Raw genomic sequence first — 27,685 nt, 5'->3', positions numbered from 1 at the left:
GATTGTGCTTTTTAAAAGCTAAGCATTATAATCATCATGCAGTACTTTAGGAGTGGTGTAAGAGAGGTTGTATTAAATACCATCATTAATGATCTAAAAGAAAAAAGTGAGAAGAACACGATTACAAAATTCAGAGGATATTGAATTAGGAGGACTAGAGAGAAAATGAGATAATAAAAAGAGACCTAAAGAGATTATAAAGGTAGGCGGGCGTTTTTATAGAAACTAAGATTCATCCCGGAAAACTGCAGGATAATAAATCTGAGGGAAAATAATCTGAAACACATATCTCCAAGAGGAAGGAGAAGCCTGGGAAGCAGTAATTCTGAAAGAACTAAGATGATAATGGTTAGCCAACCAAGCTTGAATGTGCAATATCATAAAGCTGCAAAATGTCCAATGTAATTTTAAGTTGCAAATGCCAAACTATCATGTCACAAGACTGATAATCTTTTTTGCAAACAGTTTATTACAACAGAATGCAGAACAGCTCAAGCAATTTTCAACTCTGAGCAGTGAGTTTTGATCTATTTAGTCACGGTGTAGTGTCCTCACTAAAACTAGTACCTGCTTTAAATGCTTCAAGATATTTGCTTAAACCTGGTGAGGTGCTGTTTCATTTATGCTGCTGTGTGTGTCACACAGACCCACTGGGGTCTTCAGCTGCTGTCCACTCAGACATGGGAAGCAATGTTGATAGCAGCTCTTACACACTTTCTTCTGCACTTCCTCTTAAGTGAAAGGTTTGCATGTGTGGACGGAGGCTGAAGGGGAACAAAGGGGAACATGCTTAATAGTATTTTACTGAAATGTGCAAAGAGCTGATACTGGCAATGGGTGGGTTGGAAACCTACAATTTCCAAGGAATGGGCATTGGGGAAAAAGTGGTATGATTCATGGTGATTTAAGTTAAGAAGTTTCAGTCTGCAACTGAGAGTGTAACTCAGAGCACACAGGCAGGCTATTACCATGCCTTATCTGAGTAGCAAAAACTCATACATTTGTATAGTTGATGACTTTTGCATTGCCCTCATCATGCCCTCAGTTTCTTGGCCCTGGACCAGCAGCTCTCTGTGCTATTTCCATTGAGCCACAGTCTAGCAGAAGACAGCAAAACTTGTTCCTGAAAAGTGACATGATCCCTTACAGATCCTGGGCTGAGACTAGCGGGCATTTTGCAGAAGAGTAACGATGTATTGAAGCTGCTGCAGTAGCAGCAAATAGCCAGCACAGTGAGCAGAGTTTTGATATGTTCCCAGGAATGAATATCACCAAAGAGGAGCTCAGTGGGTCAGCTGAGGAATTGTGTTGCTGCATTTGGTTCCTGCTGTATTTTTTTAACTACTGAAGTTTTCAGACCAAGGTAGATTATATTTACAGTCTCCCTATTAAATCATCATAAACTTTCAATGCTGGGAATATGACCTGTTCAAAAAACCAAATGTAAATAGCAAAAGTTTGGAGTGGTTATTGAAACTGCTCTCAGTGTGAATCATGCTGTCTTACCCAAGAAATAAGCTGCTGGGTTCAATAAGGCAGAAGTTGTGAAAATGAATATCTTCTCCAAATAAAGCAAAACTAACATTTTATTGTTTTCTGATGGTTAAAAATTTATGGTGGCAGCTAAGATATGAATGAAAGTTAAATAGTCCTATTAATTTGATTACTTGTTTCCAGAGCCATCAGACATGTGGAAAGTAATATCATGTGGGAAGTGGTGTAAGATTTACACTCGCCTGAGAGAAATCACTGCTCCGTCTATCAGATTTGATAGGTGTCAGAGGACCCTTTGAAAATGAATAATAAGGGAACTGAATAATAAGAAAGACACGTAGCTGTTTAAAACTTTTAAACATTTGGATGAATTCTTGAACTAATTAAAACAAAAGTTTAAACAGAAGTTTTGACATATATCTGGAATATGGTAGAACTGCTCAGCTGAGTGTGTGAATTATCTCACTCTCAATGACATTTGTGAGGGTGGTTTTTGAGGTGCAAAAAATTTTATGGCCATTAAAATTAGAGAAAGTTTGGGTTGAGTTTGTGCCTGTATCCTTTTATGCATTCATGGTACAGGAGAACTCAACCATATCAGGACGCTGCTGTTCAAGTCTTCACACAGACCTGAGCCATATTGTGTATACAACAATCCCCACAAACAATGTCCCTTCAGTTTATTTTATATTAAAATTTGCCAAGCTATTAAATGTAATAAATTCCTCTTGTCCAGGGCAGCAGTGGGCCCCAACTGCTGTAGCAGTGGTCACAAACCCATGCTGATGAAGGGCCTGTTTCTTGCCTCGTGAATGCCAATGGCAGAACTCCTCAGTAACTTCAGTGGGAGTGGTGTTAAACCCTAGAGGAGACTTACACAAAAATAATTGACCTGAACTGGTGAACAGACACATGTCATGTTTCATCTTCTTGCCTTTTCCTGTCAGGTGGAATCCTTTCCCAGACCAGCCTGGGGGAGTTCCGTTGTGGAAGTTAGCAGAGCAATGTAAAACAAAGCACTGTTCAGAGCCTGCATTTCCCATGAAACAGCAGCAGTTGCTGTACAGCCTGGCCTGGATTAATCTCTTATTCTTCATTTGAAAGGCTCTATATTAAAAGACTAAGGTTTAGGATTTTACATCCATTTAATACCTGGCTAAGTATTGGGGGTATGTGTTCAGATATTAATGTGACTAAGAAGATATATGCTTGGGTTAAGGTTATTTCAAAAAAAGAAGTTCTGTCATTAATAATTTTTGGTCAGGAGCTCTGCCCGTCATCAGGAGATAAATCATCTTCCAGCAGCTGTGACAGCTCTTTAAGTCTGAGGCCCGAACAGCTTAATTGGGGAAATGATCAATTCTAAGATACATAGTCAAGATGACATCCTTGGTGCAGTAAATTCTTTCAGGAATGAACATGAATAAAATGAATATATTTATGGAACAGTGATGTAATTCAGAATCTTGGCTGTTAGGGAGCCTATGCATCTTCATTCCTTCCCTGCCCTGCAGCAGTTTTCCAATACTCCAACCTCAGATAACTGTGAATGGTCTGAAAATTACTCCAGGTGAATGCGGATTTTGTAAGAATGAAGAATCTTTCCAAATACTATGAATGAATAAAAAGGTCTGCATTTCCCAGAGAGTATTGTGAGTCAACTCTACCTTATTTTTCTATATATGGAGTAAACATAACTCAAAACAAAACAAAACAACCCCAAAACCTCTTACCTGTGAATTGCTGGAAAATATTGCCACTTTACAGTGACAATTACGTGCAGTGATCCCATCCATGGTAACATGGATCCTATAAGCAGATGCTTCCTGTTCTTTAGGTGCCTGAGCAGCACTTGAAAATCCCATGGTATGTCCTTTCACCTTTCTTGAATTAATGATTTGTTCAGCTGAGGTCACCTATAAAGAGAAAAACTGATTCACCTTTTGGGAATCCAAGGAGTTTCGAAGGGGTTTGATTTGTTGCATGGAACAACTGGCAGGTTTTCCTCTAGACACTGTCATTACGTGATTCGCTGGTGGCACAGACTGCTGCCTGGAATTTACTTTGCAACGGAGGATGGCTCCCATTTGTGTATATATATTGCTGTAGTTCCCAATCCTGCCTGCTTTTTTCCCCCAGTGAGAGTCACCAGGCATGAGACACGCCAACAACGTGGGAAAGGTGCCGCGGCTGTGCTTCACTGGCTGTGCTCAGGCAAGGAGGGAAGCAGAGCACGAGCAGGACATGGGGGAAACAAACTTCTACTGGCCAGAGAGTCTGTGGGTGGGCCGGATGTGGTTGCCCACTGTTCAGTTCTGCTGCTGGTGTTGTAGCAGACCAGGTGCTTTGCAAGCTGTCAGTGTTGCTTGTGGTAGGGTAGAACAGTGGGTAAGCATGGCAGAAACGGCCTCCAGAGCCTGCTAGGTATGTACCAAGCAGATTTGGTTCCAAATCACATTATTTTCATTCCTAGAATGTGCCATGTGCCTGCACATGTTCCCAGGGATGACAAAATACTACAGCAGCCATTCGTAAATTACGATTGGTGACTTTACGCAGAAAAAAAGGCTTCAGGTTATGTGAAGAGCATCCATTCATAGGCAGGTTCTTGATTAACCTTGCAGGTTCCCATTGAGATGTTACAGTGAATAAAGTAAGAGGCCACATGAAGAGGCCACTTTCATATTGACGTGAAGTAAAGCAGACCAAGTGCTCTTACTATGTATTTTGTCAAAATAATTTTCATGCTGAAGTTTAACATAACATAAATATTTCCCAGCTAGCAGGCAGTGATCAGGAAGCACATACTGGAGTGCATGACTCAGGCCATCAGAAGAAAAGCTTTAACCATGAACTCTGTGAACTCTAAGGAAAACCTCCAGTTGAGCTAATATAATGTATTGGAAGTGACTTGGATACCTTCCCGTCTGTGGTGCTTTTTAATGAAATCTGTCCTCCTCCACTCTGAATGTGTGTGCGTGTGAGTGTGTACTTAATAGATACAGGGCAGCGAACTCCCCAGGATTAGCTAATGAAAATAGCACTGTAAAATGAATTGAGCAAATCGATACAGCCGGAATTTTGAGCACTGTGACAAATGCACCAACCTGAAATTCCCCTCTCCCACTGCAGCCAATATTTTATGTGCAAGTATCTGTTACAAACTTCCAAAATGAGACTGCTATTTGTAAATTAAAATTGACTTGGGCCATGGGCTACTGCTTAGGGAAGCAAAGAACAAGGAAGAGCTCTTCACGTAGTGGAAGATGGGACTGCCCTTAGAAAACTCCAGGTCATGCATGCCATTAGAAGGAAGACCTGGGAGAGTCTCCTGAGCTATGCCTGTGTGAGGAACTATTTTCAAGTATGTGAAATAACATGGGGACTGGAGGATTCTGGGAATTTTTCCAGGACCCTTATTGCCTTTCTGACCCCTCTGAAGCTTCCAGCACAGTTGTGAGAGCACAGGGTGAGGAGGGAGAGTTACCCACAAAAACAAAAGCCTGTGGATGGGCCAAAAAAAAAAAAAGCCTGGGTGCCTTATGTAGTCTCAACTTTTGGAGCTTCATAAACACATCCCCCTGTTTCTTCCAATGCTGCAGGAATCCTGGCTTTGGAGAATGCAGAGGAAGCTTAAATTTACGCCGTTTCGGGAGGAATTTTTCATCTTTCATGCAGAGTAAGTGACACATAATTTCAAATGTGAATGTCATAATTAAGTCTAATTATTTTACCATACTTTTGCCTTCATTAGACATTGTGTTTGCAATAATTGCTGTAATCAACCATATGGTTAGTATTAACTCGTTAACTACATGAGGACAGATAATCCCTGCAGGAGGAATAGATGACTTCCAGGTCTGGAGGTGTCATGCTGAGTCCCATCACCCCAGGGAATGGCAGGGTTTTGGCTCTCTGTCACCTCTCACAGATGAGCAGCAGGGAAAGGTTTCAGATGCTTCACATAGCTGAGTGGGTTCAGAGGACATGAAAGCCCCAAATCTGTGCTTCGGACAAAAAAAGCAAATCTATCTGTTACCTCTTCAGTGCCACAAAATACATCCATGTGGGTGTTCCTTGTTCCCAGGGAACTGGGCAGCTCCCTGTGGCCCAAAGCTGGGCACTTTTGGTAGGCAGACTGTCATGGTTTAACAGAAGCATGAAGTGAGTCTGTAGGAAAACTTCTCTGTGAATTAGTACTTACAATTATCTGGAGCACCAGTTTAAACCTTGTGCCATCAGCTGTAATTTCAAGAAGCCACTACTAGCATCTGAATGTGTAATGATGGTATCTAGCAACTAATTCTCTTTTTGCTGGCTTGATAATAATTCTGTCATCTTGTGGGTAATGATTCCACTCTCAAATTATTTTTTACAATTATATTATGTAAAAAAATCTGAATTAAGTATGCTGTAATTGCTTTGCAGGATATATGGGGATATCCTTTGTAGGATATATGTTAATTTTTCTTTTGCAGTGTGCCAGGTTGCCAGAATCAGTTAATCAAGTATTTTGTCTTTCTGTGTAACACTTGCAATGTACAATGCTTACCGAGTAACATCTCACCTGACCTGCTATTAGGTGTCTTGCATTTTTCCTGGTCTCACCATAAGCGGACTTCAGTTAGCCATAGAACAAACCAGAGGGCAAAATTTAATCTGATGCTATTTTCCAGCCAAATGTTTTATCCATATGTTGGTTTCTTCATTTATTCCCCTATTTTCTGATTTCAGGAAAGAAAATGTATTTCAGGAAAAAAAATTTATTTCAGGAAAAAAAATGTATTTACTCATAGAGCCAACAGTGATGATGTTCAGAGCTAATCCATGACCTCTTCAAAATCTTCTATAGTGGAGATCAAGCAGGTTTCTTCAAAAGCTTTCTCAGCTTCATGGTGGTCAAAGACAGAGAGACAGTGCAAAATGATCCCAGTCCTGACTGACCTTAGCTGAAGCTTGGTCGGGTCCAGACAAAGAGCCCTTACCTGGAACAGCCAGTGCCTTCTGGGTACCCCTCTCAACAGTGATGAGAGGACAAGGATGATGTCCTTGTGCTGATGAACACCTGTCTTACTCCTTTAGCTGGTGAAAATAAGGAATGCTTTTAAACTTCCCATGTTGAACATGGACTTCAGACAGACCCCAGAGGTGGGGTGATGAGCCCTCTTTTACAAGGGAGAATCTTTGTATCCCTTGGATTTGTTTACTTCGCTTGTACAACAGCATCCTTCTAGTACAGGCAGGAGAAGATTTCAAAATCCTGGGAAATGAAAAATGCATTCTGGTTTCCTCTTGCTCCTGTGGCACAATCTGAGACTGCCCTAAGCTCCAGGAGGTGCCGACACATGGTTCTATCAAATGGTTCTCCTTTTGTGCCAATGGAAAGGACTTGCAGGAGGTGGATTCAGCTTATCACATAGATCAGTCAGGATGGTAACTTTATAATAGGTTAACAGTTTGCTCCCTTGGTGGCCCTGTTCCTTTGCAGCCCTGGAGAGGCAGGGAAGCAGCACAGAGAGAGATACCTGTCTGAAGGATGTCTACATAGGAGAGTGACACCAGCTTTTGGAGCAGAAGAATGAATTACTATGTAAATAAGTTTTGACAGACCTTCTGCAGAATTAAAATCAGTGCTTTCCAAGACTTTTTTACTCCCTGGACATATGCTAGCTTTTCCTTCTGGAAAATTCCTTGACAAAAAGGAAGGTAAAGAGGGCTTTTTGATGTCTGCTCTAAATAGGCCACTTCCCAAATCCCTTCTATGTGATTTATTGTGATTTGTAAGGAGAATAAGGGGGGCCCATATCAACTGTGCGAAGGAAAATGGAGGAATTTGTTTTGTACTGAATATAATATAGAGGAAATATTATTAGTCCTAATTGTAAATGTAGTGAGTGGAATGGAGACATTTTTTCATGTGAACAAACAAATGGGGAAGGTGCTTTTTGGGGTGTGTGTTGATAAAACCTCAAACACAAGGCATTCTGAAAGACGGCAGAAAATCTGTGGCTGAATGCTCACGTGGCTTGTGCAGACTTTGGAAAGCAGGCTTGTGTCTTGCAAAACATACAAAGTCCTACCAAGCATGGAATAACCACTTCATCATTTTAAATGAAGGCTATAAAAAATTACAGTCAGCACATAATAGGTGTTTTGCACCCATGCTAAGTACTGCCAAGAAAATAGTTACCTAAGTAAATCAATAAAGTATCATTCCCTTTCAAGGTCTTCCTGTCCCAGTCCCTGAACCTCTCATTTCAGAGTAGTACTGAAACCTGTTCAAGATTTATTTTGATGAAAGTAAGCATCTCTGCATTATCAGGCAGTAAAGAAGTTGTTTACTGCTACTCCAGTAGTGTTGAAAAATCTCTCTAAATACATACTTGCATTGTAGCTATCATAAAAATGTCTACTAGCTATTGGAGCCCCCAAATTGATTTTTTTTTCCTTTCCAGAAAACAAAGAGTTCAGCCTGAGACCTAGAAATTGCTTCATAAGAAAAACCATCTGTGTAGAGAGAGATGGACTGAGGTATCCTGTCATATATGATGTTCAAGTTTGGTATAAAACATTTCTATTCATATTCTGTTAGCAAATAAGCCTGGGCTGAAGTAGCAGCACCTGTTCTGGGTTCGTTTCCTATAAATCAGTCTAGATGTTTAATATGTTCCTCATTACTGGAGCGTTTGAAAACCAGCAATACACCTGAAAACCAATTTGCTGGCATAAATGTTCCAACAAAGTAGTGAATTTTCAGTTCACACTGTCAATTATTGGCAGGAAAGAGATTCTGACTTGGCCCTTGTCAAGGATAATACAATTCACAGTCATACTGCTCCAATCAAGCTAGGAAAATGCAGTGTGCAGGATATGCCATTGCAAGAGCAGGAATTCCAAATTTTTAGCACATGCAACAAAATCTTTGCACAGGCGCTGCATATATAAAACGGTTTTGTGAGAAATTTCAGATGGAAAAGACACTGAAGAAAATCTTCGTCGGTTTGCAAAATGTGTGAATGATAGAAAAGCTGACTCAGCTCCTGGCTGTGAAAGGCTTGCCCTGCTCAGAGTGGTATCACACCAAGTAGGTTGGCAGAGCAATGCTGCAAAGGGGAAAATGGCTCATGCTCTGCGCATTCACCCCAGACTCAAACCAGAGTGGTATCCCCTGGTCTGCTTTTGAGCTCAAAAGAGTTTGGGAGAATAAGAAAGCAGAGGAGGAGAGCTGACCTGCTTGGCATAGGGGAGTGGCAGACAGGTTTCTCATCCTTGAGAACCATAGAGCCATGAGATCCTGAGGGGAGATGCCAAGGTACCAGGTTTCGAGGACCTCGTAGCACCCTAATAGATCTTCAGGGGTTGCATCATTGTTCCTGGTGAGGGACTGAGAATTTAGGATGAGTTTCACTTTTACTTCAGTCAATTAAAAGTTACATGTCTACTTGAAGCTACTTATTTAGGCTTCCTGCAGACATCACTTTCTTAAGCCTTGGCTTGAAGCCTTAACTTTATCTGGATGGGTTTTCTCAAGATTCCAGTCAAGAAATATGATTTTGTGGGGATGTGGAGAAGACCAGATGTCTGCAAGTCTGAAATCATTAATATTTTAGCTAGAGTGGCCGTCCTTGGGCAAAGGAGCAAACTTGCATTACGTGTTGGAACTATGATGAGTGAACGGGTGGAAAATTCACGCCCATCATTGGAAGGACACAAGCACTGTGTCTGTGTGCCTCATACCTATGAGAAGGATGCATCAGGTTTTAGCAGACCTGTCACAACAGCGACTCTTTGACATTATCCTCCTTCTCCCAGATGAAAAATGTCATTATCAATATTTCTTCATTGCCTGAGCATGCTCTCTTTTTTATTAAACTGAAATACTGGGTTTTGAGCAAATGTTAGTTGGGAGCTTTATATTTCACATCCTTTGTTTAACTCAAAATTCGTCCTTTTTTTTCCTAAACTTACAAATAAACCCAGTATTTTTGATTAAGGTTTTCATTTTTACATCTTGAATAAGCCTGTCTTATTGATGCCTGCCTTTCTGTTTCTATGTACAAATCTATCAAGACCATCAGGAAATGGTTTCACAAACAGAATTTATTGCAAAGCTGATTATGTATTAATATATACAAATGACAAATCTAAAACACAATGTCAAAAAAAGCAAGAAAATGCAATCAAGAATTTATTATTCTCCCATTACTATTCAGCTGGGAAAATAGCTGCTCTACTTTACCAAAATAACTTCCCCCTCCCAAACCTTACACCCAACCTGGGTTTTCTAAGTAAGCTCCACAGAAGTATTTGTAATAAAATACTTTAATATATAATAATATCAAAAGTTCACTGTAATTTATCTGCCTATTTTTCTCACTTCTATATTCCATGCAGGCTTATTATAAAAATTCATTGTCACTCATATACATTGTGTATATATGTGCGTGTCTCTAAACTTACTGGTCTATTTTAGAGATGGAATACGCAACTTCCGCATTTCAGATCCTTACCTCTTGTTCTGTTTTGTACCTGTTTTTCCAACATTGTAGGTAAGGTTTCTTCTAGGAAATATTCACATAAGTGTTTCTCCCTTATAACTGCCTTATCCCAAGCCCCAATTTAACTTTTCCCAATTAATTTTTTTTAAATAAAAACCAGTAATTTGAATAAAATGCTTTTGAGAAAAAATTTAACACTTTGCTTTTCACCTTGGAAGTGACATTATGACAATGCCATATCTGCAATACCTCTTTTATACCTCAAGGAATGACTGATAATCAGGCCTTTTTCAACTGAAGGACTCATCATGCTGACCATTTTGTTGCCTCTCATGTTGTGAGATATTAGCCTTGCAATGACTTTGGTTAGCAACAGCACTGCATGTTATGTTGACACCATTATATTTACTTTCCACGTATTGCTAATTACAGATGAATTTTGTATCTGACAACTCCTACGTGCCCACATAGCAACTGATGAAATCTCTCTCATTTGCAGGGAAAAAGTCTTTACTCTTAGGAAGTCCGTGGTAGCTGTAGCTCTATGTTTGTCACTAGGAGCTAGTTCAGTGCCACATTATCTGAGGGAATATGATGGTTCTGGATGAGAGAAGCAATGGGAACAAAGTGGTTGATACACACTCACACAAACACGGGCACAGATCGTACAGTATACATTCCATGTTAAACATATATTTGTTTATAGGGCTGTCTCTAGTCTGCATGTGCTTGTGTATTTGTGCACATACACACATACCCTTATGACTGAACTCTGTGGCATCCTGAGCACAATAAAGAAATGATCTGCCTGTGTTTCACACAGAGGCAATCACTCTATGAGCTCATGTGAGAAGTCATTATAATAGTTATGCTATTTATGGAGAAATGTGTAGCTAAAATGTAGGAAAATTATTGTTCTCCATATTCTCACTTTTTTTATTGAAGAAACAAATCACACAGTAAATTACATCTGATTTGCATGAAATGTTGCATGCACCTAGAGCTCAGCATGAATCTGGGAAAAGACATTGTTTTAATTCCATAGCCTTTATAGTAGTTTGCTTGTTTCCTTTCTTTTTTTTTTAAGATAAATTTCTGAGCTATGTTTCTTATTTGGCTTTGCTTGTATTTTACAGGCCCTTCTGAGTATAATTTAATATCTGCAATTTGGCATGGTGAGTGAGAAACAAGTAATGCCCACTGCCCAAGCGGATGTGGAGGAGAAGCAGGAGGGAGTACATGCCTGCCCCATGTTGATAATGGATACTGCCCAAGCTGGGATCTGCTACCACTTGTTGTGGAGGTGCCCTGAGGGAATCACAAAATACGTTGAGCTAGAAGAGACCCACAAGGAACACGGAGTCCCGCTCCTGGCCCTGCACAGCACCATCCCCAAGAGTCACACCCTGTGCCTGAGAGCACTGTCCAAACACTTCTTGAACCCTACCAGGCTTGGTACTGTGGCCACTTCCTTGGGGAGCCTGTTCCAGTGCCCAATCACCCTCTGGGTGAAGAACCTTTTCCTGATATCCAGCCTAAACCTTCCCTGATACAACTTCAGGTCATTCCCTCAGGTCCTGTCACTGGTCACCACAGACATCAGTGCCCACCCCCCCTTCCCCTTGTAAGGAATCTTCAGACTGTGATGAGGTCTCCCCTCAGTCTCCTCCAGGCTCAACAAACCCAGTAACCTCAGCCACTTCTCATATGGTTTCTCCTCAAGGCCCTTCACCATCTTTCTTGCCCTCCTTTGGACACTCTCTAATACTTTAATGTCTTTTTTATATTGTGGCACCCAAAACTGCCCCCAGGGCTCAAGATGAGGCTGCCCCAGTGCAGATCAGAGCTGGACAATCCCCTCCCTTGCCCAGCTGGCGATGCTGTGCCTGATGCCCCCCAGGACACGCTTGGCCCTCCTGGCTGCCAGGGCACTGCTGGCTCATGTTCAGCTTGCCAGGGACCAGGAGCCCCACATCCCTTTCCATGGCACTGCTTTCCAGCATCTCATTCCCCAGTCTGCCTGTACATCCAGGGTTGCTCCATCCTGGGTGCAGGATCCAGCACTCCCTTGTTGAACTTCATATGGTTGGTGATTGCTTAACCCTCTCATTTGTTGAGGTCTCCCTCCAGGGCCTCCCTGTCCTTGAGGGAGTCGGCAGCTCCTCCCAGTTTTGTATCATCTGTGAACTTGCTCAGTATCCCTTCCACTTCTGTGTTCGAGTTGTTTGTGAAGATTTTGAAGAGCTCAGGGCTGGGGGTGGAGCCCTGTGGAACCCTACTGCTGACAAGTCACCAGTCTGATGTCACCCCATTCACTACAAGCCTCTGTGCCTGACTGGTGAGCCAGTTGCTCAGCTGTGATGTGTTGCATGATGTGTTTGTCCATCTGTGTGCTGGACATTTTGTCCAGAAGGGAACTGTGAAAGATGGTATCAAAAGGCAGGCTCCTCTTTGCCCTGGGCCAACCCCACATGCTGAAGGTTTTGGTGTCTCTTTTTCCTTCAATTTTTCCCCCTTCATTTCTTTGGATGTCACCAGTAAGCTGAAGAACACTTGTTTCCCCATCACAGATCCCCTGGGATGTCTGGAAGCTGCAGAGAAGCCCTACATACACATTGACCAGAGCACACACCTGGGCCAGGTCCAAAGAAGGGCAATATGATTGATGTGATGCTGTACTGACACTCTGACTCTAGAGGGTAAGCAGAATCCTTGTGGATACAGCCTGAAGGAATTAGTTGAAAGCCTAGTCTGAGAGTTGTCAATAAGATCTGAGTAGGTCAGGGTGAAAATCTGCCATGTTATAGAGAAACAGGTTTTTGCAGAAGTACCCCTTTATTATTTGCAACGGGTGTGTACTTTCCATAGAAAATGGTGTTTTCTCTAAGAAATGCATGCTTGAATATAGAAACATTTTCAGTGGAGATACTCTGCTCTCTTCATGTAGTTATAAGGGACCAGGATGGCTTAGCCTTGCTCACTCCCCTACACAGGGACATGCCCTTTGCCTTGAGTTCTGCAGTAGGGATTGGCCTCGTGTTAAAGGCATCCAAGGTGGGAAGGTATGTCAGACACACATATGTGTGCACATGCACACCTTGACACAAACTCTATTGTAGGGCTGTTGCATTGGATTCAACTTGCCTTTAGAGCCAGAGGAGCCATAAGGGGCTGGAATGGTGTGCAACAGCAAGAGCGTGAGCCGTAAGCACGAGGGTGGAACATGAGGCATCAGGGCAAGGCCAGGAGAGGGCAAAGGCAGAAGCCAGTAGGGCAGTAAAAACACTTTAGTCTCTGTTACTGTCTTTGCCTCCTTCTCCCTTGAGTCCACATCTGAGAGTGCTTCCTGGGAGTTACAGGTCTGTTGATTTTTATTTTCTCCTGTCAGCTAAGCTGTGTTCTGGCTCTGCCTAAAGCTGCTGTGATTCACCATTCATTCTCTTGAAAAATGCCCAGTACCTCAGGACTTTCCCACCATGTGAGGCACAGTCTGATGTTACAGCATGCAAGGAGGTAATGTGATACTAGGCCCATGCTTCAAAACAAAGTGTTTTGGGCTTGAGTCATGGTTTTCTTGTAGTTGTTGCTACAAGATCCCAGTTTTCTAGACAAGGGGTTCTTCAGAAAAAGGTTTGTAGGAGTGCAGCAAAAAACCAAAAGTGGACAAAAATATTTCAGCTAAGATGGCTTAATAAGCACTTGTATAAGGGAAAAATTGGGAGGGTGTAAACACAAGAGAAGGAGGATTTTGTTTTTTAATTCTGAGAAGTACTTAAATGAAAACATCAAATGATAGCTCTGGTGAAATTCTTGGTAAGGTATATAAGGCATGCAGTTGTAGGATAAAACTGGATTAATAAATAGATTAAGGAGTCTTTCTCCTGGGGTTTTCAAAAAAGGACTGCTTATTTCATAATCTTTTCAAAACCACAAAAGCAGATTGTACAAGTTAATAAATATGCTTCAGGTCTATGTTTTTTTCTGGGAGTGGTCCATGGAGAGTACTAGTGGCCCTGGCTTAGTGAGTGAGCACTTGCACTCTGATCTGAGCTCTTGCTGGCAGCGGGCTCCGGCCCTTGCACAGCTGTCAGCGAAGTCCGTGTGTGGCGACTGAGCAGCGCAGCACCTGTGCTGTGGCTGTTTCTCTGTGCACCATTGTGTCAGGAGGCCAGTTCTGTCCCATGTCTGGTGATGAAATGGAGGTGCAGTGGGCAATGCCATACAGTCAGCAACATTTTGAACAAATGACACCTTTTTCTTCATATGGATTTTATCAGAGCAAGCTTCCATAGCAGGTACGTGGAAGTGTTAAACCCATTTTCAAGCGTGTGTGTTTCTAACCACTTAAGGTACTTCCTTCTTTTATGTTGCTGAGAGCATACTGTATCTTGCTAGAAGAACTGTTTAGTATGCTTCAGGACTCAGAAACTAATCTTGAAGTCTACCCTCGAAGGGTATGATCTATTGCAATTATAAATATATTGCTTTGCAATTACTATTACCACTTGTTTTTACCTGCAGGCATAGAAATAAATACCTGTTGCTTGTGGATATTTATACCCCCTAAATTCCTGCAAAGAAGCCAATCCTAATTTCTACAGCTCTGCTGGGGTAAAGCTGATGCCTCTAAGTATCCCTTGCATCTGCTGAAAAGTACCATAAGCAACCACATCTGGTTTGTAACTATGATCATACAATTATTGTCACCTGTCTGCATTGAAAAGTTAGAAAATAAGCGTATTTAGAACACCAATCTGATCTGAGAAGTCTGAAGATTGCTGCAGTAACCTAGTTTTGGACATATTATGACATATGACGTATTTCTTCATCTGGGGAATATTGATGCCCAGGCGTCTTTTTCATAATTCACTCTTTAGCAATACTGGAGATTGATGTCAGAGTTACTATGTCTGTGTCATCTCTTGCTCTTGTGTATGATAACCAAATGTCATCAGTATTGTATTTTTGGATATACCAGAAATTAGTAAAGATCAATCAATTAATAGATAAGGATAATTACGTAAGTGTTCATGTAGATGCTGGCTCAGGAGTGGCAAATCACTTAGATCTCTGCAAGACACTGTTTGAGTGGCATGTCCAGGGAGTGGTTTAACAAGGCTGCTATGGCAGCCACTTCACCATACAGTGGTCCTGATCCAGCAGAAGAAAAGGCTGCAGGAACAAGGTGTAGCTGGTCCCCAGCTCTGCCCTATTTAGCAGTGTGGTAGGAAGGAGTCCAAGGGGTTGATTAAAGCTGGGTCTTCATAGGACTCTCGGGAGAGTGAAGGCAAATTATTTAGTATGAAGCCCATAAAGAGTGTTTGGATGTCTTTGCTGTTCTGGATCAGTTTGTCCATGGGTTGGATGGCGTTTTCAGGCTGTAGGCTGAAATGGGGAGACAAAGCTGATGTAGGTTAAAAGTATTCCCTGCCCCACCTTGCTCTTTGCATTTTTTTGCAGACTTGGGTAAACCAAGCATCCCAGGTCACCATGTGCTCCCTTACACCATCAGTACAATTTAGGGGATGAGTGTCTGTGCATGGGGCCGGGAGTGCCAAAGGATCGTTGGCCCTGAGCCCTTCTGAGGGAAACCACCATAGATCAGACTTCTTCCCTTTCCCACTCGTATAAGTCTGGAGCAAGTCTATTACAGTTGGCCAGGGCTGGTATAGCAGAAAGCTGAAATTATCCCATGTCAGAAACTGCAGGATTTGATGGATATTTTCAGACCCAATGTAGAGGTTGTTTAACCACCTAAAAGCAGATGGTGGCATTCATTGAGAGCTGTGTGTGAAGTGAAACGACTCTCTCAGATCCTGCCTGGGCTGACTACTGCCAGACAAGACTGGAAACAGTACAGTGGCACTTGTTGGGATTTGTTTATGGTAGCAAAATCTGGCATTATTCAGCATGTGTTGGGAGTACATGCTGGGGATCAAAGTGTCTTGTGAACAGTTAGTTTGATTGGAGTTGAAGGAGTTTGCCTTTAAAACAAGACATAAAGGGAGGAGAATTTGCTTTGCTACTTACAGTGAGTTAAGAGGGATGGCATATCCTGGCTATTGCTTGCTAACCAGACACCATAAGGAAATGAAATTGAGCAATAAGGGACTGCTGTGTGCACCATATACTTGTCAGGTTAGTGTGCAGTGCTGGTGGGATGCAGCTTTTTGCCACAGAAACATTTTGAATGAGTGATTCGATGAATTTCATCACCTCATCCAGTTATTGTCTCTTTAATTTCAAATTTTCAAACAAAACCTTTGACCTTGAGCTAAGAGTGGCAAGAAATTTCTTTATAAAAAAGAAATTAATAGTATCTTTAAAGTAAAATTTGAAATTGTATCCTTTGCAAACCTATTCCTTGAGTGGGCTGTAGGCCTTACTGGTATCCTGTTCAGCTTTTACTCTCTATGTGTTTGGGATGCTGACTGGTAACAACTGATAGAAACAGATCCTTCTCAAATTGTGCTTTATAAATCCTACAAATGTAAAAATATATATCTCTTCCTATCAGATATCACAGACATACATATCCCTACATCATACTGTTCCTTGAATCCTACACAGCAATATAGTTTAGGAGAGTTTTCATCATTGTTTGAAGGAGGATCATTGTACTGTAAACTGTACATACCACAAAGCAGAGTGAAATTTCTTTTGTACAGTAGCAAAAGAGATTTCCTGCTGTTAGGCGAGTGTAGGAGACATAAATACAAGAGCAAGGTTAACACGGGTGACACACATACTTTCCACCTTCTCACTCAGTTAATCAGATCCTGCTGGCTTTTCCAAGGGGGCTGAAATTTTCCATGGGCCATGCCTTCAAGTGGCCTGCTGTACTTTGGGTTCCCAGGGTCCCCCATGCATGGGAAGAGAGGGAAAATCCCTGTTGAACTTGAAAGGTGGAAACACCAGGGGAAGGTATAGTCTTCTTGCTGTGCTCTTCACTGTGTTCCATTTTCCTCCTCTCTTCTGAATGACCCAAAATTGCCTCCTGCCCAGTGCAAGTGGGAGATGGCTGCACATTCCTGAAACCACCCATCACTCCCACCAGTGCGTTTGCTTGACATACACATACACAATATAGCTGTAGGAACTGCTGCTTTTCTTGGTATGCAGCATTACCCATCAGCAAAGAGAAAAACTTGCTACGTATCCTACAGTGCTGAAGTCTGCTGTGTGGTTTTGTGTAAACAATTCTCACATTATTGCATCCTCTCACACATGATTGTTCTGAAGCACTTAAGTAATATGAAATTATCCTCAATATAGCTGTCACAGGTGAAAAAAGCCTACAGTGTGTTTATGATGAGGTTCGAGCTACTCATTGATTTCTGGACCTACTGTAGCCCTTCAGGGCATATCTCAAAGCCAAGCAATGTCCTTGAGAGCTGGCTGTTGTATCTGGATTTCTGAATGAGGTGGAAGAAGTCCTTCAAAAGCTTTGTATGACCCGACTATCAAGTCTGACTTCTCCCTTTAAGGGTAATCTGTATGCCCCCTGTGAAGAGATGATTCTGTAATGCTATGAGTTTGGTTATCTGAAGACAACATAAATAGGCTGGATATCAGGGACTGTCTTAGCTACTAGGATGTGATGAACTGGGGCATGCTCCCCATTTGCTAGAACACTTATTTCTACAAAGTTATTTCCCTCTAGGCAGGGGAGCTCACTAGAGTTGCAGAGCCACACATTTTAGAAAAATGGTAGTGTATTGGCATCACTGCTTGTTCTTGGACTTGTAGGCACATAAAGTTAGCCTGCCAGGTGGTGCTAATAACACCTGGCTCTCCTGCTGGGCTCGTTCTAGGGAAATTGCAAACTATTTCTCATTAACAGGAGAATGATTATTGTCCGCAGCTTTTTGGTGTAGAATTGGAGCTGCAAGGTGTGAATTAGCATACCAAAGTCTCTCTTAAAAAAAATTTGGATCATTGTCTAGCCAGCTTTCTAGCTCTTGGGCAAAACTGTGTCTCTTTTTATTTGGGGATCTGACTACAGCACTTAGGTCTTGGCAGATGGACACTGGGACTTGTCCTGTGCTCCAAGGGCCAGCAAAATAATACCCAAGACTGGTACCATGTCAGATTTGTTGGCTATTCTTGTTTGGGATGAAAATCTCAGTAACATTTCTGTTCCTTCCAACTTGGAAAGTCTTCTTCCAGTAGAAGCAATTTCCCAGGAGACGTAATTTGTTTTCATTTCTGGCCTAGTAGGGAGAATGCCAAGGGATGCTTCTTCCACCCAGTCCTGAACACTCTGTGGATGAGGTTTAATGGACAGCAAATAGTGGCAGGAATTAAGAAACCTGGATAGTCACTGACTCCAGTGCACTGCTTTTCTTCTCTGTGCTTCAACAGCTTCATTTGTAGAAGGGGATAAAATTATTCCGATCCACCTCTGTAAAATATTTTATGATCCATAGCTACATTTTGTGTTTTATTTCTTTTGCTGTTCCAAGTCCTCTGACAATGAATTATGAAAGGGGAAAAAAATGAGCAAATATACATAGATTTATCTTCCTTGAGCAGATAAGGATATATACATTTTTAGTGGACATATGGATTCCATCCTTTTGATCAGAATGGAGGAAAGCATTTATTTCAATGGGATTGCTAGGAAACTGTCTCTTCAATGGGTTTTCTAGGAAGCTGCCCTCAGTTACAGGCTTTGTAGTGAAACACTGGTTTAATGTTTTGTAGTCCGGAGAACACGTATTATGATCAGAGCTGCCAAAAAAGAGGCAATGTGTATAATATAAATATTAAAAAATTTTAAAATTCAACTTCTTAAAATTATTTACAAAGAAAATTTAAACTGGTTTGTTGTAGCTTTTGGGTGTTCATTAGTTATTTCTCTCACCACCTTTTAAGTATTTTTAAATGTTAGTTTTATCTGCCCATTTTCCTTTCTTCTATGGATTAAAAGTGGAGAGGAAAAAGGAATAGAGAAGTCCAAAAACTGGAAAAGTGAAAAATTGTTTTACTTGACATCCCCAAAAAATTATAAAATGAAAAATGTATAAGAAATAATTTATTTCTGGGGAGACAGTAATTTTTCATGTTATAAAGTTTCAGATAAAACTTTGACTCGCCCTAATGATGTCTAAAGCACCGAAACCCATGCCCCCAAGTCACAGCATGGGCATACCCAGAGCCTTGCAGTATCATTTCTGCAGGATAATTAGCATTCTGCATAACAGAAGCCAGAGCAGTGAGGTCAGGTTTCAAAGAGAAAAGGAAGCGTAGGTCCCCCGAAATCAAAATTGTGTTTATGGGTTAAATGTAACCAGTCTGGAAAGCTGTATGGTTCAGTTATTCCTTTAACCCTTTATTGATTAATGTATTTAGCTCATTGCAGAGGTAAAGTGACCATTTCTGTACAGGATGTGACACATAGCCACGTCTCCTGTTTCCACTGGTTTCAAAACAGATTCTGTGTTGGCTCTGCCACTAGTGGTCAAGTTCATAAATGAACAGTATTCTATTCTGTGTATGTATATGTATCTGTAGATTTCTGTGTTTATTTTAAGAGGCTGTGGGGTTCTCCCCTCTTTTAACTCTTCAGAAAGACATATCTTTTTTAGATGGGCTGCTTTTGCTGCAATGCAAGGGCTTGTTCCCAATACCTCTCTGCTGGTGTAACACTCTCATGGCAGAAGGTTTGTGGAAATTGGTATCACCATTAGAAAAGATGGATGTTTTAATGTTAACCTGTTAATGTGCTCTTCTGGCAAGAGATGGTCCATTTCTGATTCCACCACAGATGTCATGTGTGGACATGAGTAAACACTTAGGTCTATACCCACAAGAGTCTACTGAAGCAGCTAACACCTGTAAAAGTCTGACTTCATCTCTCACCTCCTTTAAGCCTAAGCAGTACGTAAGCACATAAAGGATTTTTTATTAAAATGCATCAAGGCCCTCAGATAATGCTGTATTGGAGAGTCAGAGAAGCTGAAATTTGTCCTCCTGAGAGTTGATGTCTGGATGCAGGTTTGTGCAAGCATTTTTTGTCCTTCTCAGTGCTTTCAGATGGTGAAACAGTGTGGAGCACAGTTGGGAAAAGGGGATAGTTTTCTGACGTCATATTTGTTATGCATTCTCTTGGCCACTTTCTAACTGGTCAGCAGTTATAGTTTGGACTGCAAAAGCTAAAGTAAGTAGAGAAATTCCACTGATAATCAGTGTGCTTTCAAGAGACATATTCTTAGAAGAAGCAATGATGGGGGAGGGGGTGTGTGGCAAGTTACAAATGAACATCAGTGACTCCTTTAGAGTTGCACAAAATTAACAGAAATGAGATCTCTAGTTACTGAAGAGAATCCTCTGTACTGAGATAGCTATTAAAATAAAACAATCAGAGATTATGGCACATGAGAGTCTTTTTAATTGTTAATTTGCCCACTTCAAAATGACCATACAGTGAAATCTCTGTCTTTTTAAATAACATTGTTTTCCTTAAAATTGGTTTCCCTTTTCAGCGTTATCTTTCTGAGAGCACTGTGGTGATATTGTTGGGAATTATCTATCCCACACTGAGGAGACCCTATCTGAGGCTAACACAGTCCTTGCAAAGTGCAAGGTAATTAACCGTTCTCCTCCCCCTATTTATCTTGATTTGCTTCCATCTAGTTGTTTTTCACGCTTGTAAAGTATAATTTGCATAAAGTTTTAGTTTCTTCCTAAACAACCCCTCACTCTCTGGTCTTTCTCTCCATATCACTGGGATGAGCTGAGTGTGAATTATCCCAGAGTAAGGGTAGGCGGACTGTTCTGCCTGTGCACAGTAACACAGAAGACAATGGAGCACAGCATCAGTGATTGACACAATTCTCACTTACAGAGACATTTTGTATGCTAATGAACCTCTGATGGCAAGACCAGACTTTTTTGCTGCTAATTCTGGCAATATCTATCTCTGATGGGAACCTAATTTCCATCCACAAGAATCTTCAGTGTAAAGAATTGAGCAAAGAATGATGCCGAGTACTGATGTGACTCTTCTCTTGGCTTCCCTTCTATGTTTTGCCCACAGCCAGGAAAACAGAGCCTCTCGACCAAAGCACTTGGTACCTGGTATTTCCTTTCAAGTGCTTCTATAAGCCAGACTCTTTTCACCACTTTGTTCCTCAAAGGAACTTCTCTTTAAAGCAGTCACTGCTCCCGTTGTAATTAAGCTACAAGGCATATCAGCATAGCCAGGAAACACTGACCCGAAAGCTGCTAAGTGGTGATGGTCAAGACCAGGCAGCTGCCATGACACGGCAACGTTTGAGATGAGTAAGAAGGGCCTTGGCTGCATTTTTTTGTTGTTTTAGGAGACATAAAACAAAGCAAACAGAGGTACAGTGAGATTCAGGTACCTGTATTTACACACGCTGTATCACATGCAAGTCATGACTCTGCTGAGTAGCTTTGTGGAAGGTTGAACACTCAGAGCAATTGTTTCTAGCCCGCTCTTAGCTCAAAGTCTGTGGCTTTCATTTTGGACACAAAGAATGGCTGATGGGAGCCATAGTTTGTTTCTCCCAACTAGGTCAGCTGATTTAATTAGAGACTCTGTGTCTCCCTTCACTTCTTACTTCCCCAGGCTACTCAACTGTTTGAATAGATAATCCCGATTCCTAATAATTACAGCTGCACTGTTATATATTTTGCAAAGATAAGTCTTTCAACTGAAAATTTAGAGCTGCCAGTTACATCCTCTTGTATTGGCTCCATATCACTAGGCATGGCCTGGCTTTTCTTTTCTTACCTTCCTTGTGCCATGCACAGCTTTTCCCAGGACGGCCAAAGCACTGGTCTGCAGAGGTGTCATTCAACACCAAACCAGATGCAGTAGTGGGTCCACTGTGGGGATTCGTGCATTTCTGTTTCAGAACAGGTTATGGCAGTTTGACTGGTGGCTCTACATCTGCAGGAGCAAGTTAATTTGATATTAGCCAGGTTTCAACTGATTTAATAATGTTCACACCCAAAGTTGGTTTAATTAACTTGGATTTAGACCAGGGTGTAAGAGGGGGCATGTTGGTTTGGTTATTAATCAAAGGAGCAGAAGCCAGCAGATCTATCTCTCCTCCCTTTCAAGCTCTCCAACAGATTAATGATGTGACCTTGGGCAGATCTCCAGGCACGTTTTTGCCTTGCTCTCCTTGGCCTGGATATAATCAATTTCTCAGAATAGATGCAATACTGAACTCACAGGCGTCTGTGAAACTTAATTCCCTGTATGCGAAAAGAATCTTGGCATCTGTCAGAGAGTGCAGCTCTGTGGGGAAGGGGCAGGGCTTGCTTGCTGTCTGATCCATCCTCTCGCAGAGCAGTCTCTGCCAGGAGTCATAGGTGCTGCCATCCGTCGCAGCAATGGTACCTGGCTCTAATCCTGAACTGAAAATGCATGGAAGCACATTGGAGATGGTTGGCACAGTCCAAACCAAGAGTTCACTCTCTGTTTTCCAATATAGATGGGAAGTCCATCCAATGGCTTGTTTTATTTTCATTTGGGCTGAGGCAAAATGGTCCTCTTTGGGAAACCGACAAATTCCCTGTTTTGCATTTGTGTGTGAATCAGCTGTAACAATATGTCTGGCTCTTGCAGTGAGCAAAGAGCAGTGAAATCACTGCTCTGCTAAATTACAGCAACCGCTGCTCTCAGCACAGGTAAGGCTGCTCCTATGCTCCTGCCATGGACAAAGCTGGGCACAGCTGCCTGCCTCCTTTCAGGGTACTTCGTCCCAAAGGCCTAATCCCACACACCATTCTGTGTGGGTATAGCGGGTTCAGTTCGTAAACCAGGCAGAAACACCAATTAAGTGTAGTGGTTTGGTTCAAAATATCCATTACTTACTTATTTTCTTTCTGTGAGAGAAGAATTAGGAGAAAGCAAAGCAGGCACAAAACTTAAAAGAATATAAAGAAGTTTATTAACAGACCGAAAAGAAAGAAAAAAAAGTCAGACTAAACCTTCAGAACACTTCTCCTCCCCCCACCTTTCTCACTTCTCCCACTGACAATGTAAAAAGACAACCCTTGAGATTTCCAGTTAGGTTACCACCTCTATAATAATCTTTTTCAGTTCACTCAGGGAGAGGAGTCTCTCTTGCTCATGCTGTGGAGACATCTCCACAAGAAACAGCTCTCTCGTGGCTTCAATGTCACAGTGAGACAACCGCCTGGGTTGGTTCTCTGCTCGCGTGTGAGAGTCCCTTTCCCTGACTTACAGCTTTCCCCACAACTGTTCAAGGGTCCAATCTTTGCAAATGGGGTACCATTTTAAGGATGAGCTGTTCAGAAGCAGAGGTTCTCTTCACCTATCTCTGGGAGCATCTTCATCTCTAGGAACAGAGGTCTTCTCCTTCCCTGGGAGCAAGGGTCCTCCTCACTTTCATCTCTCTCTGTTCATGCTTCTCATCAAATTACAGCTACTTCAACATTTGCTTATTTCAGCACAGGTACTTTCGCTCACAATTGCCGTTTGAATGCTCCACCCCCCATGCTTTCATGAAATTACAATGGGTACTCTGATCATAGTCCATTACCACCATAGCTTTACAACAGAATTTCAGCTTCTAGGTTTGAAGCATCTCCTCTTTCTCCTCCCTCAGGGTTTCAGCTCTTCCTTCTTTACTGACTTTGGTATCTCTATGGTGTTTTCTTCACATGCCTTCACCTTCCCTCTTCCTCTGACCTGGGAGAGGATTGATGTCTGCAGGCTTCATCTGTTCTGGAGGGAACTTACAACACTAAAAAGGTTAATATCACCCGGGCCCCGCAGCTGGAATTCCCTTATCGCTGTTGGTCACATGATCTTTGCTGGTCAGCGGCCTCAGATGCAGTGACCTCAGATGAATTTTCGGCCGCACTGGGGCGGGGCTGGCCAAGCAGGCTGCAGGGGCTGTGGGTGGAACAGGGCTGCACAGCTCCAGGATGGCTGTCTCCTGGCCTGGCCCAGCCGAGCAGGGCCCGGCCCGGCCCCACTGGTCTGTGTGGGCTCCCCAGTTACCTGTCCGAAAGCTGGAAGCAAGAGACGCTTTCCCGTGCTCTGTTCTTAAATGTGGATCACAGAGGTGTGTCAAGCTTCTTAAGTGGCTTTAAAAAGTTCCCAATATTCAAACTAGCCAGTTGATTGGTTCTGTTAGGTCATAGAGGAAGCTGTAAGCACCTCTTTGCAAGAGAATAATTTCCATGGCTGAAGCCCTCTTTACTAAAAACCCAGACTATACTAAACCATGACAGTGGGAAATGTAGTCTTGTTGACTTCTTGGCCAACACCATTTGGCCAGCTGCTGCTGTTGTTAACTGATCAAGCCTTTCTGCCTCTTCTTTTCCCAGTCAATCCAGCATGGAAAGTATAAAAGTCCTCCATAGTGATCTGTTAATTTTGTCCTGATGTGGTTTTACTGGGTGCTTCTTCTTCATATTTCCATTTCTGCTTATGGTTACTCTGGTTTGTGCTCTTCAGTTTCTTCTCTTAGACAAACCATGGTTTCAAAAGTAAGGCTCACAATAATTACCATGGTTTTGTTAGGGTTGTATTTTGGTGCGTTCAAATACTGGATCATTAATCTCTCTTTGAAACATCAGAAGGAGTCTAGGGAGAAGAACTGTGGTGCCTTTCATTTCTTCCCCCTCAGAACTGATAGGGATAAGGGATTCACATTTCTTAATTGTCCACGCTGGTCCAGCATGAGCTTCTTGATCAGAACTACTCAATCAATCAGATACTCCAGCCTCATGCAGGGGCGCTCCAAAAGAGTGCGAAGTGAGAAAACTGAATATGGCTTTCTGCTCAGAGCCCACTCATGGGTTTATTTAATAGATAGAGTTTGCACACAATTAACTAATTATGAGCAAAAATTAGTGCTTGCGGTGAAGAGCAGACCTTCAAAAATAAGTACTCGGCTTCATTTAGAGGGCAAACACTTGACACTCAATGTGAACTTAAGCAGGAACTGACTTTCAAAGGGAAAATTGTCTGTCAGATTTAAGTCTACACACATATTCTCTTCAATATTTGGGATTCTAACCTCTTTGAAGGTAGTCTCTTCACTTCCCCACAAAGCACTTTTTTGTTCACCTTCACAGCAATTTTCTCTCTTCCCTCTCCCCTCTCCCCTCACCCCCAATCCCCTTAATGTTACAAAAGAATTCGCTTCTGGGATGAGATTCTGCTTGCTGAGTTTCAGCCCCAAATTATATTTTAGAGATGACTTTGAAATTCCCTGTAAGTGTGCTCTCATTATTGGATATCTTTGATACAACTTTAAATACAACTGTGCAGACATCGCTGCCATTAGTGCTAGGAAAATATAAAACCTACACAGAGAAAGCAATAGTCAGAGCCAAAAAGCCCCTGTGATAGATAAAAGTAGGGGTATGTTTCAGATGTGGGACCCTGGCTTCATAAACATTGTGAAGCTCTCTGAATTAGTCACTTCACACAATATTCCTAGGGAAGATTTAATCACACTGTGTAGTGCAGGGTCTCATCCTGAATGGATTTAGCCTGGAGAAATCACCCTATTCAGAAGTGCCCTTTTTTTTTTTTTTTTTGGACACTCCTCTCTCCTGGAGATCAGTACAGCAGAAGAAGAGAAGGTATCAAGCAAGAGCAGGCCAATCAAAGCAGTATTGTGCTCAATACGAAACACACTTGAAGCATGTTCACTATAAGCTACTACAAACCACATACTTTTTCAACAGACTGGAGGACCAGTTCCCAGCTGGAGGGAAACACTGGTCGTGTAAAGAGAATCTGGACATCACAACTGAGACCAGTCACTCATGTCTTTTCCAACAAGCCAAAGCCTTTTTGTATTTTTCAGACTGCTCGACTCGAACTTCTCTTCCCAGGGGTGAAAGAAAACAGGCTAAACTCAGAGGTGGAATTTACTGCCCCAAGAGTTATGTCAGGACGGACAGTGACTCATCATCCCTCACCTCTGCAGACGGCAGCCCTGTGTATTTGGAAGTGTGCACAGGTTTCCTGCGCAGCTGGGGCAGAAGGGTGCAGCAGAAACCACCCCATGCCTGCATGAGCCCTGCCACAACTCATGACAAACTCTGCTCTACCTGGGACTGTGGGGGCTCTCCTGGGGCAGGCTGCCAATGCAGTAGATGAGCACTATCACAAGACCAAGCAGTATCACTGCCACAGCTTTTGTTTGTCACCACAGTTTTCCTCCAGAATGGAAATGGGAGGTTTGTGGGTTTACCCTTTTTTGCATACTTTAGAACTTTTCATGTACTATATGGCAATGTGTACCATAGCCCTCACCATTTCAAAGTATCCTCATGTAAGAGGTGCTTTGAGATCATGCTCTCAGCATGGAGAAGAAGGAAAGTAGCAAACTTTGGAAGGTTTCTTATAGGGTTTTATGAATAGAGAATTATGAGTGGCAAATTGTTCCAGGAGGCTGGAAGTTTCTGAGGTGTGCATGTGCAAAAAGACCTGTCAAAAAATCAGAGTTCCTTTACATGAAGCTCTTCTTGGCTGATTTGCTCTATCAACAGGGTATGTTGTACTGATTCTGAAGGAGCAGGAGGAGCTAAGTGTTTCTGAAATCCTCCTGCTGTGTCATTTTGAAAAGTGATATTCATGTAATGTGTACCCTGGATCTCTTATCGTCAAGCCATTGTTCTGAATATTTCTGAAATCCTCATGCTGTGTTGTTTTGAGAATAGGTATTCAAGTACCACAGATTGCATAGTGCTGAGCCATTTCTTTCCCATGTCAGAGATGACAGAAAGAAGCAGATGACAATATGGCTGGCGCTGGTGGAGAAAATGCTATTAAAACTCATCAGAGGCAGGATCCAGGGGTCCCTTACTGAGATAATATTTGATCAGTTGGGATGAACATGGATTAACAGGGAGACAATCCTGTCTTAACCAGCTGGTAAAATTTTTATTTTATTTTTATTTTGGTGTGACCTGAATGGAGGAGCAGAGAATTACATGGATGAGAACTGGACTGGTTTTGTTACACTTATTCATACTATTTATCTGGAGCCTAAGGAAGATGAAAATACTATAAAGCAAAAATATTTGCAGATAATGCAGAAATAGGGAGCGCTGCCAGTACAAAGAAGCTACATGTGTGAATGGGAAGATAAATGACCTAGATAAAACTAAAGTAATGAGGAGCTGGACAAAACAGAGGACCAGACTCTGAAATATCATACTATGCAGAAATGCAGTTCAGGAAAATTTAGTTCATGAGTAGCGGAAGAAATTTGAAAGAAAAAGACTAAAACTGGTGCATAAATGTGTAGAAATTTATAGACATCTTTGCAAGTAGTGGTTTTAAGTTTCTAGAAATTACTCCACTTTAGTACAGCACAGGCCATACCTGTACTATCATCCTAATTTCTGATCAGCTGAGATTAAAGAATTATTATAGTGATAGACAAAGATATAGCAAAAGCAAGCAGAATAATGCATGGACGGGGGGAAACTAGTTGTCCCAAATATACCAAAGAAATTAGGGCTGTACTCTGTTGAAAGAGAAGACTGAGAGGTGAGATAATTTTTCTCCATGAAGATCTTGAGGGAATAGGAAGAATGGTTGATGCAAGACAGTTTGAATCTGTGTCAAATGCAAGAAGCAGAGGGCAGAAATTAAAGTTTCGCATTATGTGGAGGGAGGTCCCGCAAGGAATTTAGTTTAGAATTCCTTTATGCAGGGA

General features: G+C 41.9%; 1 long non-coding RNA gene across 1 annotated transcript in view; it reads left to right on the top strand.

The window, feature by feature from the left end:
- Window positions 1-12,573: 12,573 nt before the first annotated feature.
- Window positions 12,574-27,685, top strand: part of LOC125323570 — a 35,325-nt gene continuing 20,213 nt past the window's right edge. Inside the window, exon 1 of the long non-coding RNA XR_007202562.1 lies at window positions 12,574-12,691. This is a non-coding gene — a long non-coding RNA (uncharacterized LOC125323570). The remainder of the gene's footprint in view (window positions 12,692-27,685) is intronic.

Source organism: Corvus hawaiiensis, chromosome 3 (assembly GCF_020740725.1).
Source record: "Corvus hawaiiensis isolate bCorHaw1 chromosome 3, bCorHaw1.pri.cur, whole genome shotgun sequence".
Classification (NCBI taxonomy): Eukaryota; Metazoa; Chordata; class Aves; order Passeriformes; family Corvidae; genus Corvus; species Corvus hawaiiensis.
The sequence above is the reverse complement of the archived record's forward strand: the minus strand, read 5'-3'. Positions and strand labels throughout refer to the sequence as shown.